Genomic DNA, 15,335 nt, shown 5'->3' on the forward strand with positions numbered 1-15,335 from the left:
TTTATAGAATATTATTCGTATTTGTCTTACAATAATTTATTAATTATAAAAATGTAAAAAAAGATATTTTAATTATATTTTACTTAGTGTCTCTAAAATAATTTTAAAATCTTTGAATATTAAAAAAATGATATATACTTCTTTATCATATATTTTACAATAAAGAATACTAATATTTAAATACTTTATTTGATTTAACATTTAACTTTAAAATAAAAAATTAGATAAATTAAAATATTATAAAAAATGAGATAAATATATTATACTATAAGATAAAAAAGAGATAATTTCATAAATAGAGGTAAAATTAAAAATAAATAAAAAATAGATAAAAATAAATTATATTTAATATATTTAAAAAAAAATATTTAACATAAAAAATAGGTTTAATTCATCTTTTAGTCCCTCAAGTTAATTTATGGTTTCTATTTAATCCATCAATTCAAAAACGTTACAACATAGTCCTTTAAGACACCTCTATTAGCCTTATATGTCCTTATTGTTAAATTATAGTGGAAAAACGTTAAAAAACACCAATGTGGCATAGTGAATTAGTGACATGGCATATTGTTATTGTTGTTTCAATTATTAATACGCATGTTGTTACTGTTGTTTTAATTACTTCATACTTTTAGAAACATAATGTCTGAACACTAGTTCATAGTTCTACTTCACATTATCCGAAATCCTAGCTGCTGCGAAGAAGAAGAAATTGGAGAGAAGAAGACGATGATAGTTGGAGCTACGAAGAAGATGCAACTCATCAACTTTCACCTTTGTTCATTTCCAGTCTAAGGTACGTTTATGTGCTTACTATTTTAAAAAGTAAACCTTTAATATTTTCTCCTACTTCGAAGACTCATTTCTACATTTTCTTCTACATTATTAGGTCATGGGTGATAGGTTTGAGTGTCTTATTCATCATGGGGATGTGTTTGTTGAGTTTAATAGATTGTGTTACGATGGGTTAGATGAGGTTCTGGAGTTATTTTGAGGTGCTGGTGGGTTAATGAATTTAGGGTACTCAAAAGTGGAGAGTTTGTGGTATTATGATGCAATGGATGATAATGAGCTAGTGTTGTTGAAAGACGATGCAGGAACAAAAAGAATGAAAATTATTGTATTGATCAATGGGAATGTACATCTATATGTCATGCATCTAGTTTATAAGGAAGAGCAAATATTGTCTCTAGAAAACAATGTAGGATCCAATGGTGTAGAAGAAGACAAATTTGAAGATGACACCTTGGATGATTTGAATAATGGTGTAAAAGGAACTTTTGATAATTTGGGGAATTTTGAATATTTGAATAATCTACGTGACAAGTTTGATGAAGGAGGGATCACTGGTGTAGAAGATACAACTGCAGTTGATCAAGAAGATTCATTTGAGAATGTTAATTTGGATGGGACCACTGAGGGCATTGACCAAAAAGATTCATGTCGGGATGTTAGTTTGGAGGCGGCCACTGTGTCTGAGGATGCAATAATGGATATTAATTTAGAGGAGACCACTGATTATATGCTATTTTATCAAGAAGCTGATATATTGGATGGCACATCGTATCTTGTACGTTTTCAAAAAGATTCAGTGGTTGAAAGGCTTATTTGTAACCAAGCTGAAGATGAGGGTCTAGAATATAATGAAGAAGATGAAGATGGTGGTAGTGAAATTGACAGTGATTTGAATGTGAACTTTGAGGATTCTGATGAGGATGCTATAGGTGTTGGTGAAGAAATTGTTATGGATAAAGAGGATGGCAAAGGAAAGTGGAATGGAAAAGTAAAGAGGAATGGCAAAGGAAAAGTTAAAGGAAAGGGGAAGGGCAAAGGAAAAGTTAAAGGAAAGGGGAAGGGCAAAGGAAAATTTAAAGGAAAGGAGAAAGGAAGGGGAAAGGAAAAAGGTAAAGGGAAGGGGAAAGCCAAGGTTGGGAGACCAAGGAAACAAAGGGAGGTGGAAGAAGTAGTTGAAGGTGGTGGTTCAATTGATAGTGAAGATGAAGATGTTCCAAAGGAAAGCTTTAGAGGTTTGAGTGACATTGAGGAATATGATAGTGATGAGTTACCCCAAGAGTATGATAGTGAAGATGAAGAGGTGTTAAAATGTTATTTTCTAATATTCAAGCTTCCAAAAATAATGGAAGATTACAAGTGGGAGTTAGGGAATTTTTTTGCTACTAAGGAAGAATTTAAAGAGGAAGTTAGAACATATGCTATTCATTCAGGTAGACCTATCATAGGTTTTTGAATCCATATTTCCAAAGGATTTATATATGCCTTAAAGCTTGCAAGGATAGTTTCTTCAAGTGTAGGCCTATCATAGGTTTGGATGGGTGTTTTTTAAAGGGCTATTATGGTGGACAAATACTTGCAGTCATTGGGAGGGATCCAAATGACCAAATGCTGCCAATAACATTTGCTGTAGTTAAGGGAGACCAAAGATTCATGGAGTTGGTTTTGGGAGCTATTGGCATCTGATTTGGGAGGCATCACATTATGTAAGACTTATACATTTATAAGTGATCAATAAAAGGTATTGACATCTGACTGGTCTGTTTTAATTATTACTCACACATTTGACTGATCTGTTTTAATTATTGCTTACATATTCATGAGTGTAATGCAAGGTTTATTGCCTGCACTTGATGAGTTGCTACCGGAGGTTGACCAAATGTTTTGTGTTAGGTATTCATTATTTCTAAGTCATATTTGATGTGGATACCTTTGAGACATGATTTATTCTTGTTAGTTACTGATGTGAGTACCTTTGATATGTGATATTCTTGTTAGGCACTTATATAGCAATTTCAGGAAGAAGTTTCCAGGTGTTAAATTAAAGGAACTGATGTGGAAGACTACAACTGCTAGTCATGTAAATTCTTGGGAAAAAATAATGTGTGAAATGAAAAGTGTTAATGAAGAGGCATTTAAGCACATGCGGAAGATTTCACTGAGGTTCTAGAGCAAATCAAGGTTTAGAACTAGTCCAAGGTGTGGTACTTTGGTGAACAACATGTCAGAGGCATTCAACTCAGTATTTTTAGAAGCAAGAGCCAAGCCTATTGTGACTATGATTGAAGAGATAAGAGTGTACCTGATGCAAAAGTGGGAGTCCAACATACAGAAGATTTCCAAATTTGATGATAACATTCTACCAAATATGAAAAAGAAGCAGGAAAAGGAATCACAAAGAAAAAACAATTGGATTTTTAGGTAATCCTTCATATTTGTTTGAGACATTAACAATTGACTTGATATAGGATTGACTTCATAATTGTTTTCTGCATTTGTAATAGGCGTGCATGTGAATTTGACTATGAGGTTAGGCATATATCATTCAATGGAGAAACATTTTTTGTTGTCATACCCTAATTTTTAACCCTAAGATCCCACATGTCATAGGCATCCTTACATACAAACAATATATGTTTGGGTTTGCCTTTTGTAGGGATCAACAAGCACCTTTTTGTTAGTTTTTTACCTTTGTATTTATATGTTTATTTCTTATCTAACCACTAATCAAAATAGCAAAAATATGTCTTGTTTTCTTTAAGTTTATTGTGCAAGGTAGGGCTTTCATCAAGAGCATCAACCATGGCTCCTCAGCTATGGTTTTGTTGATTCCTCAAGTTAAAGTGTGATCAACCATGGATTCTCAATGGGATATTTCTAAAAGCATGATCTCTAAGGTTTTAAAATATCTTTCAACCTCATTTTTATCAAGATCATCTCAAATATTTGTTGCTTACTTCTCAAGAAAAGTCAAGGTTCATGTGTTTATTTTCATGCCCTCTTCAACAAGCTACCTTAAAATTTGAGCAATGCAATTAAGATATATTCAAGTAAACCTCATTTTTAGTTCATATGATCATCCATGTACCTTAAAATGCAATTAAATACCAAGTGCACAAGTTTTATTCCAAGTGGTTTGACAAAAATTCAACATTTGAGGTCAAAGTTCAAAGGATCACAACTCCTCCAATTCTCAACATTTTTTAATGCTTCTTTTTTCATATGACTTTGATCAATATCCTTGACAATGTCTATTTACATGACAAGAGCGAATTATTCTTGGAGGATCATCAAAAGTTTGGAGACATTATAGGTTATTTGTGGACTTAGTGAAATTTGACCCATTTTTAAGTGACTTTTTCTCAACTTTAAAGCATTATAACTTCTTCAATTTTCAACATTTGAGGTTGATTCTTTTTGCACAATGTGATTTGTGTTGCCCTATACAAGTTTTTTTCAAAGATCAAATTCAATTATACTTGTAAGGCCATGGAATTCGTTGAGACATTACAGGTCATTTTCAGTCGTTTGGGACTTCGAATTTTCTAGGTTACATGACCAGTTTTTCATCCCAACTTCAGCATGCCATAACTTTATGCTCAAGCAATCAAATGCAATCTTTCTTGGCACATTGCCATCTTTGTTCTGATGTCAACACATTGCAAGAAGAATGAGATCAAAAAGCCTCATGAGCAAGATGCCCCATCAAGTTGAACACGGTGACTTAAAACTGAAGAAATCATCATGGTCAGAATTTGAATTTCACTAGTTCTCAATTACAAGCCAAATTACCACGTGTTTTGGACCTAAACATGTTTAACCAAGTCTCCAGAAGTTAATTGACCCTTGAAACACATGATTTGGCTTAGTTTTGATGGATTGCAAGTCACATTTTTCACACATTCTAATCAAAATTGTTTTGCACGAATAAAGCTTGATTCCACACCTATTTGGATCCAAACACATTCCCTATAAATATAGGAAGCTATTACATTAATTTCCAAGCTTTGGAGAGCCAATAAACCCCTACTTCAATCTGAAATTTTCCAAAAAAATTAAACTATCGTGTTTTGAATTTCAGCTTGTTTCAATCAAATTTCTTGATTCCATTAGCACTTTTGGTCTTCTCTGAAGCTTCTGTAACAATTCCCAAGCTCTTGGACCTTCTGAAATGCTCTGACCAGATCGAGCTTGATAAACTTCTGATCACCATTTGGACAAGGTAGCTCTGAGCATCATTTAAACTCAAACAAGTTACCACAATGTAGTCCTTCATTCTCTGATATTTTCCCCTAACTTATTTGGTGTTGATTGATCGTGTTCATCATTTAATTTTACTTTTTGTGGCTTGATTGCTTTTGAAACTTCTCTAAAATTCCCCATGCTAAGTTTAGATAACTGAATTTGGAGCATGGGGTTAAATTCGTGACGAGGAGGCGATCACATTGGTGGTGGCCTCATGTTCTAAATTTACCAAACGATGAAACTCCGGTGATGTACCATCGGGGAAGATGACTGAAATTCATCTCAAGCCATCTGAGTTGGGACACACGTTGGACATTTGAAATGTTTTGATTGGTCCAATTTGAATTAGATCATGTGTTCTATTTTGATTAATTTCCATCGTGTACCCTAGTCTGAGGATTGTTGGATATGTCATGTCAATTAATGAGGCCTGATCCAACGCTCAACGTTTTTTTTTTAATTTTTTTTTTATTTTAAATTGCATTTTCTTTGAAACTTCATAGAAAATTCATTTTGCATCCAAAAAATCCCAAAATAATTTCTAAAATTCTCTTTTATTTTTCTTCATCTGATTTTTATTTTTCAACATTTTATTTTCTTGATTTTCTATTTTTATTGAATTTTCTCTTTTCTCATTTGTTTTAATTGGTTTAAAAATAATTTTAGGCATTTAAACTTTCTGAAAAAATTATTTTATGTTTCTTATTTTATGTTAACCTTCCATAACTTTCTTGCTTGTTTATTTGGTGTTTTGAAGGACTTTATGGATTTTCTCTTTGATTCCCCTTTTAAAATTCAGTTTAAAAAGGTTTTTTAATACATTTTATTTTATTTTATTTTATTTTATATTTTTTTCACCTTTGTTGACTTCTGTTGGCCTTGGATCTTAGTTGATTTGATCATAGGTCTCATCAAACTCAATGGATCTTGGGTGTTGATGGGGTGAAAACCCTAATCCACAAAAATGGATGATTGATTTTTATGATGACTTGATCAAGCCTTTGATCCATTTTGGGTGTGATCTCTCTTGTCCTCTTCTTCTTCATCCTATTCTCTTCCTTTTATTTTGATCAATTGGATGGTTTGTGTCCATCTTGATCACGACGTGTGGATTGGTGCTTGATGAACTTTCATCATTTCAAATCTACCTCCTAATTGATCATGGACCATTTAAGGTACTTCAGATTGATGCATAAGTTTATCCTAAGTACCATGAAGTATAGATTGATGTAATGGACCACTCCCCTAGCCCTTGTGCTTGATCAATTCTTTTTTTTGTGGCATAACTTTAGGAGAATGATTTACATATAATTTCTCTAGCATGTATTAACACAAACATTATTATTGACTTATCTTATATAGTTGTGACTTCTACATAAGTCCAATTACGATTGCTTAACATAACGCTAAATTTATCCTGGATCTAAAAGCAAGTCATTTTTATAAGAAAGATTGTAAGTCTCCTATTCCTCATGGTATTGTGTGAAAAATAGTGTTTCCTTTTCACATTAACATTACTTTAATATTATTTATCTTATGCTATTTATTTTAATTTCATTTATATTATGTCATTTACTTTATGTTTCATTTTAGTATCTCATATCATATTGTTTGTGCTTATGCTATTTACTCTTTGTCCATTTGGATTTTTTTTTCTTTTAAAGACATTAATAAAGGAGAACCCCTAAAAAATTTGGTTCTCTGGATTCATGGACTTGTGGTTACTATCCTTAGAATTGTTGTGGAGTTATGAACTTAGAACTAAGACCTTAACCATTTCTTTGGAAACTTGTGATTTGAGACCTCGGGATTCATCTAGTACCCAAAATGACCTATAATGTTTCCTCTTGGCACATGTATTTTAAAGTTGAATTTTCACTTCCTCCAAAAAATAAAGTTGAAGTAGACATCTTTAATTTGATCATGTAATTTTAATGGCTTTCATATCATAAAAATTGAGCAAGTTATGGTCTTGGGAAGTTGACCTCCAAACTAGGGTTTAGACAAAATGACCTATAATCTTTCCCCATAAAAAATGACTTTCCAAGAAAAACTAGATCTTGAGTTAAACATGAAAGTTGTTTAGAATGTCATTTAGAGTAACGTTTCTCTTAGAATAGTTTTGATATGACAAAAGTTGTAGGAGATATGGTCTAGGGAACCCCAGTTTTGACCAGTTGACTTTCTCTGGTCAACCACCATGAACCAACTTGCTATCTTGACATTATCTTGACTTTTTGGACTCATGGAGGATCATATATACATAAGATTATGTAATGTGAAGTATCCATTGAAATATTTGATCAATTGTTGAAGAAACTTGTTGAAGAAGTCACACAAGATACCCAGATGAATTAGGGTTTCCAAGGCAAATAAACTCCAAACTCTTGATGATTTCTTGATCAAAATAACATGTGAAGATCATGGGGATCCATATATGATACTTAGATCCAATGTGAACCATTTATTGATTGAACTTCTTACATTGAGGGTCTCAAACCCTAGATATGAGCTTGATAGAGCATAGGTGAGCATGTGCACTACCTACAAAAGAGTTAAACTATACAATGACATATTTTTGGTATTTTGGTTAGTAAACAAAGAAAAATGAAGTATGATACAACCAAATGTGCTTGGTGACCTCTCCCAATGCAAACCCAATGAATGAGGGGTGAGGAGGATGCCAAGTCGCGTTCCCAATGCTAATGCATATGATGAGATAACATGAGGGATCTTAGGGTCAAAATTGGGGTCTTACAGTTAAGAGTTGAAAATATCTGATTAATGGGATGCAATCCAATAGACAAGAATGTCATATAGAAATCCATTATTCCTTTGGACTTTGAATCAAGCAATAATCAATCAGGCAATTAGCAATATCAGACATCATGAAGATCAAGGCATCAAATAAGGATGACCACATCCAAGCAAGAAATTCCCATGGCTAGCAGTCTTCTTTGTCTTCTCATGTACCAGATGAAATACTCCTTAATTAACTCAGAATAAAGCATTATACACAAGATCAAAATAACAGTTCGCATCAAGACAATGTAGAAGATGAACTAAAACACATCCCAAGACTTGCAACAAATGAAGGCTCAGTTCATAATAACTTGACTTCAGAATGTTGGCATTGGCCAAGTCCTTTTTGCACAGGGAATGTTACCTAGTTCTAAGTCCAGAAGTTCAGATCAAGATCAACAGTCCACCAAACATTTTTTAGGGTTTTTATTGTTTATTAGGTGTTTTAAGGTCCTAAGACCACAGACAAAATCAAAATGCACAAACAATATATACAATCATAAGATATGGCTCAAATGAGCAAAGTGAAAAATGACATAAACATAAACAAGTTAAATGAAATGTAAATGGAAATGAATGGTAAATGACTAAAAATTAAATTGTATAAAGTAAATGACTTGAAAAGTAAAGCAATATTAATAAGAGTTAGTCAAATGTTAGTCACGATTAATTGAATGTTAGTCGTATTTTTGCTTTTTAATTGATTAAATCATTCTTTGGAGAACACTCAACCATCTATTCAAAAGCATGAATCCTTGAACGAAGACATCTTCCATAGGAAGGAAAAAAGGCCAAGTTTCCATACAATACCATGAAAGATGGGAGACTTACAATCTCACTTACTAGAATGCTATGCCTTTAGGGTCAAATTTAACTCTATGTTAAGCAATCATAATTGGACTTATGTAGAAGTCACAACTATCTGAGGCCGAGCAATAAAAAATTAGGTGTTAATGCATGTTAGAGATTTGGTATGATGAACCAAACTCCTAAAACATACCACACACTAAAAGAAAATATCAAGAGGGATGGACCTATCTCATCCATACTTGTATTGGTTCATCTAACACAAGGTCATTGATGAACCAATTAGCCTTAGGATATTTGAGATTTCATTGGTCAATGAAAGGAATGGGAAAGAATAGGGAGGAAGATGAAGGGGGAAGGGAATGAGAGAAACACAAATTGGTCATGGGAGGAATTTTATCAAATTAAAATCATTCATTCATTTTGGGAGATGAAATGTACATTTCATCAATCCCCTAAATCCAATGATTTTAATCCAACAAAAGTCAAATCAACCTTGACCAAGGCCCAAACAGATAGTCAAACATCACAAGACCATAAAAATGGCTCAACACAATTTTCACATAATTAATCAACTGAAAATCAAATCAAAAATGCATTAAAGTTTAATTTAATTTGGTCAAAACCTAAAATCTCTTCAAAACACCAAATAAATGGCCAAGAGATTTATCCTAGGACAAACAAGGTCAAAGTACCTTAGACAAAAAATTTCATGATTTTTGAAAAGTCAGAAGTATTTTTAAACAATTAAAAATATGCACAAAAACCTTTAATTCATGAAAAATATCAAAATTAATCCAAAAAATAATTTTAATTCAGAAAATGAAAGAGAAAAATATTTAAAGATTTTTGGTGGAAGTCCATATTTTTTGGATTAAAAATGAAATTATTATGAATTAAACAAAATAAATGGAATAAACATAAATTCATAAATTAAAAATAAAAACAAAAAAACAAGGGCCATCAGATCTCCCTCATTAATTGAGGTGGCAAATCTGATGGCCAGAAGCGCGCATTCCACCAATACTTGAGTCAAACGCGTGGCAGGGTTGGTAATCAAAACAGATGGCTAAGATTAAAACATGAGATCATGATCCAATGGCTTTGGACACACTAACACATCACCGGAGCCCTAGCTCCGGTCTTCTTCTCTGGTGGACCTCACCGGACTGGTCCACCACCAACCACCACTAAAATGAAAAACAAGGACATGGATTTAAAGAAAAAATGCTTAGGAGCTCGAATCTGGCCTTAATTTTCTCCAATTCCAAGTATATAAAAAGATACAAAGATTTGAATTTTGAGGATCATGAAATGAGTTGCTTCGATTTGACCTCAAATTAATTCAATCTTGTTGCCTATATTGGTAGGACTTAGCCAACCAAAAATCACAAATAATAGTGAAGAATTGAGGGAGAATCGAAGAGATGAAAATTCTGAAAAAATTACCTTCGAAGGAGCTTCAACCTTGCTTGATCTTGATCCCAATTGTGCTTGGCTTGGCTTCAGAAGCTTGTAGGAGGTGATTAAGATCAAAGAGAGGCTTGGACTCTTGAAGTTTGAATCTCAAAACAGAATGAGATTTGAAGCACGGTTTTCAAATGAAAACCTTCAAGATTATCCTTTAATGGTGAGGGTTTGGATTGCAGGTTCAAAGCTTAGGCATGAGGTCCTTAATTCTAAGCCATGAGGGTTGTATTTATAGCCAATATGATTTATTTCCACACACTTCCAAATTTTGCCAAATTTAACAATTTTCATTGTATGCTTGCATGGGCGTGTGATAGGTCCATCAAGTGATGTATTCAGGTTAAAAATTGCTTATGTATCATGCTGAAATCATGTCATGTGGCCATGCATTTGAATTTAAAATGTGAAGGTGAAATTCATCCAATTGGTTCCTTGAAAAGAACTTATGCGCAAGTCCTTCATTATTTGGCCAAATGAGGTGATCTTAGACTTTTTGGAAAGGTCACATCAAGGGGGACAACTTTCATGTTGAACACTTTTCCATTTGAAGCTTGCATCATGATGACTTTTGAGGTGGAAGTTTGGAAAATCAAACATATTTGAAAATTTTCTAAGTACCAAGCCAAATGTTCACTTCTTCCACCTTGAATAACGTTTTCTATGGACTTCAAATGGAAAATGTTCCTTCATAAAAGTTATAGATGTTTCAAACCTATTAAATTTGGTCACAAATTTGACCTCCTTTGGATTTGTCATTAAGGAGTTATGCATTTAAGAAGTTGACGAAAATCACTTGTTCAATGGTAATGACCCAAAATGACCTATAATGTTTCCTCTTGGCACATGCATTTTCAAGTTGAATTTCAACTTCTTCCAAACATCAAAGTTGAAAAGGACATATTGAATTTGATAATTAAACTTGAATGGCTTTCATCTCATACAAATTGAGCAAGTTATGGTCCTTGGAAGTTGACCTTCTAACTAGGGTTCAGACAAAATTACCTATAATCTTTCACCATAAGAAATGACTTTCCATGCAAAACTAGATCTTGAATTCAACATAAAAATTGTTTGGAATGTCATAAGGAGTAACGTTTCTCTTGGAATAATTTTCATATGACAAAAATTGTAGGAGATATGGTCTAGGGAACCCCAGTTTTGACTAGTTGACTTTCTCTGGTCAACCACCATGAACCATCTCGCAAACTTGACATTCTCTTGATATTTGGGACTCATGGAGGATCATATATGTGTAAGATGATGTAATATGAAGCATTACTTTATATATTTGATCAAATGTTGAAGAAACGTGTTGAGGAAGTCACACAAGATACCCAGATGAATTAGGGCTTCCAAGGCAAACAAGCTTCAAACTTTTGATGAATTCTTGATCAAAAGGATATGTGAAGAACATGGGGATCCATATATTATGTATAGAACCAATGTAAACCATCTATTGATTAGTCTCCTCGTATTAAGGGTCTTAAACCATAGATATGAGCTTGATGAGGCATGGGTGAACACATGCACTGCCTACAAAAGCAACAAACTATACATTGACATATTCTTGGCATTTTGGTTAGTAAATAAAGAAAAACAAAGTATGATACAATCACATGTTCTTGGTGATCTTTCCCAATGAAAACCCAATGAATGAGGGGTAAGGAGGATACCAAGGTATGATCCCAAAGCTAATGCAAAAGATGAGATAACATGAGGGATCTTGGGGTCAAAATTGGGGTCTTACAGCTGCCCCTATTTTAGGGCATTCTGACTGAGGATGTGAAGGTTAAAATCTTTGTATCAACTCAGCAGAATTGACTTAAATAATAACATATAGAAGTAAACTTTGGTCCCTAAGAGAGCTCATGATGCATATGATATGAATGTTAAAAATAACCTTCGTGGGGAAAATATTGCCACAAAGGAAAAGAATCCGGAGAGACTGAAAGTCCACAGGAGCATAAGCAAAAACTCACTGGGGAGACAGAGACTCTGGGGGATAAGTGGTTATGCGTAGGCCAGGCTATGACTTGAAAACTGCTGGAGACACGAGAGGAATTTCATGAAAATAAATCAATGGAAGGACTCCGTTAGGGATAAGGGAAAATCTACAGGGGAAACGGGTAAATCAGAACAAAACTGAAATACCTGAACCAAACAGGGGATTGGCGACTTCATTGAGGAAATACACGCTCAAACTTAATTGGGGAAGAATGAACTTCAACACAGGAGTACCAGCAGTATATTATATATTACTAGTTACTGGGTAGGAAGATAATATACCCTGACAGAGGGACATTCGTCACCGGTTAGGGTAAACATATCAAGGATGACTCGCTGAGAAAAAGGAGGTGTATTCGTTACCGGCTACTAGGTAAGAATGACCTGCTGGGAAAAATAGGATTTAGAACTACCTGTTACTGGGAAGAAGACCAAAGAGAGAATATCCGTCACTGGTTACAGTGAACATATCAAGGATAAACTCAAAAGGAAGAATATCTGTCATCGGTTAGGATGAACATATCAATGATAGACTGCCGGGGAAAAATAGGAATTATATCTATCAGTTACTGGATAGAATACCAAAAAGAGAATATCTGTCACCGGTTAGGGTGAACATATCAAGGATAGACTCGGCAGGGGAAAGAAGGATTTATAACTACTTGTTACTGGATAGAAAACCACAAAGGGAGAAAATCCATCATCGGTTAGGATGAACATGTCAAGGATTAACTTTGAGGGGAGAAGTAGGATTTATATCTATCAGTTACTGGATAAAATACCAAAAAGAGGAGAAAATATGTCATCGGTTAAGATGAACATATCAAGGATTAACTCTCCGGGGAATGAAATAGGGATTACAACTACCTTTTTACTGGGTAGAATACCAAAGGAGAGAATATCCGTCATCGGTTAGGATGAACATATCAATGATAGACTCAAGGAGGGAAACGTGAAAACTAATCTGTTGAGGAAAACAAAGGGAACAGATTACATTCTACCTGGTATTGGGCAAAAGTAATGTACTCAAAAATCGAGAAGAATATCACCAGTAAATGGGTAATAGACTCTCAAGGGACCAAAAGTATCTATCTAGGTAAGAGCTAGAAAGAAATGGTTAAACAAGGACTCAACCCAAATGAGGATGTAACTCAAGGGGAGTGATTCCATCCAGATAATTAACCGGGGAGGAAACTGAAATAATAATCATCCACGAGGAAATAACTCAGTGGGGAATGACAAAGGTTAAACTCTTTCTGCCTAAGGGGCTGACACTCTACTATTGAAGGAAGACAGACGCACCAAATCTGCATAGGGAAATAATATCACCATAACAGGGGATCAAAAATAAGGAATTAAATGCAATAAAATGCATAATGAAATATCTGATGTATGAATGTGTATGTATATGATTGATGATTATGCTGACAAAACAATCACAAAGGATATAAATATCACAAATCTGGATCACCACTGCAACACTCGGCTAATCTCAACAAGATGGAAACACCGACTAGAGAAAAGATGCTAAGGATGAACACAAATAATCTAGTTCTGAATAACTCAATCCTGGCTGGGGAGAGAGAGAGAGAAAACTGCTGAGGATGTGAGCCTTCAATTTAGTTGGGAAAATTTGCAAAAAAGGAACGATCACCAACTCCACTCTATTGGGGAATGGATCATTTGAGAGTTATCACCAAACCAACTGCTTGGGGAATACCAACAAGGCTTCGCATGTCAAGACTTACCTGTTTTCAGACTGCTGTTGATATTCTTTCTTGAAATCGATTTCTTTTAAAGTAATTGTTTTTATATTCTTAAGAAAAAAATGATTTATTAATTCCTTTCAAAATTATCATCATAAAAATTCAATTTTATTTAGCTGAAATAAATAAGACTAAAAACAATTGGATAAAAAACTCAACTTTATTTAATAGAATGGTAGTTTGTAAATGACAAGACTCCATAGATCTTTACAAAAGTTAAAAATGGTAATTTACATGGAAAATGGGCTACGTTGAATACAATGATCACTACTCTCCCTACCCACTTCAATATCCATTGTGCTCTTGGCTTTGGTTGAAAACGACGAATCAGAACCAAAAGACTTGCTCAAAACTGCTTCAATGATTAGGACCAACCGAATGCAGTTACTTTCCATAATCCCTAACGTTTGCCTAGATTTCCCCAAGGTGGGGTACTCAATCTATCGGTATAAATTTTCTGTTTTATGTCTCTAACTTTTTCCTAGATCGCCCTTTTGGGTTTTCAGTCCACCGAGACGCTCATTTTTTCCTAAGCCGCCCTTTCGGGTTTTCGACTTAACGAGCTATTCTTTTCTTTTTAGGCGAAGTATTTCTTGACTGCATCGACATTCACAGGACGATTGAACTCCTCACCATCCATAGTTGTAAGAATCAAAGCACCGCCTGAAAAGGCTCTCTTAACAACATATGTGCCTTCATAATTAGGAGTCCATTTACCCTAGCATCAGGTTTGAAGGATAAAATCTTCTTGAGCATAAGGTCACCTTCTCTGAACACATGAGGCATGACCTTCTTATCAAATGCCTTTTTCATTCTTTGTTGATACAACTGACCATGACACATGGCAATCAACCTCTTCTCTTCAATCAAATTCAGCTGGTCATATCTGGTATGGCACCATTCAACTTTTGTCAACTTGGCTTTCATCAAGACACGCAATGATGGGATCTCAACCTCTACTAGGAGCACAACTTCAATGCCATAGACAAGAGAGAAAGGAGTTTCCCCTATTGAAGTGCGGACGGATGTACGGTACCCATGCAAAGCAAATGGGAGCATGTCATGCCAATCTTTATATGTTACAACAATCTTCTGAATGATCTTCATGATGTTCTTATTTGCAGCTTCAACAACCCTATTCATCTTAGGTCTATATGGAGAAGAATTATGGTGTGCAATCTTGAAGTCTTTGCAAAGAGCTTCCACCATATTATTGTTCAAGTTTGATCCATTATCAGTAAGGATCTTACTCGGCACACCATAACGGCATATGATATGGTTCTTGATAAACTTTACAACAACTTGCTTGGTTACATTTGCATACGATGCCGCTTCAACCCACTTTGTGAAGTAGTCAATAGCCACCAGAATAAAATGATGTCCGTTCGAAGCTTTGGGCTCAATCATGCCAATCATATCAATTCCCCACATGGAGAAGGGATATGGAGA

The sequence above is a fragment of the Lathyrus oleraceus genome, chromosome 6, assembly GCF_024323335.1.
Source record: "Lathyrus oleraceus cultivar Zhongwan6 chromosome 6, CAAS_Psat_ZW6_1.0, whole genome shotgun sequence".
NCBI classification, from domain to species: domain Eukaryota; kingdom Viridiplantae; phylum Streptophyta; class Magnoliopsida; order Fabales; family Fabaceae; genus Lathyrus; species Lathyrus oleraceus.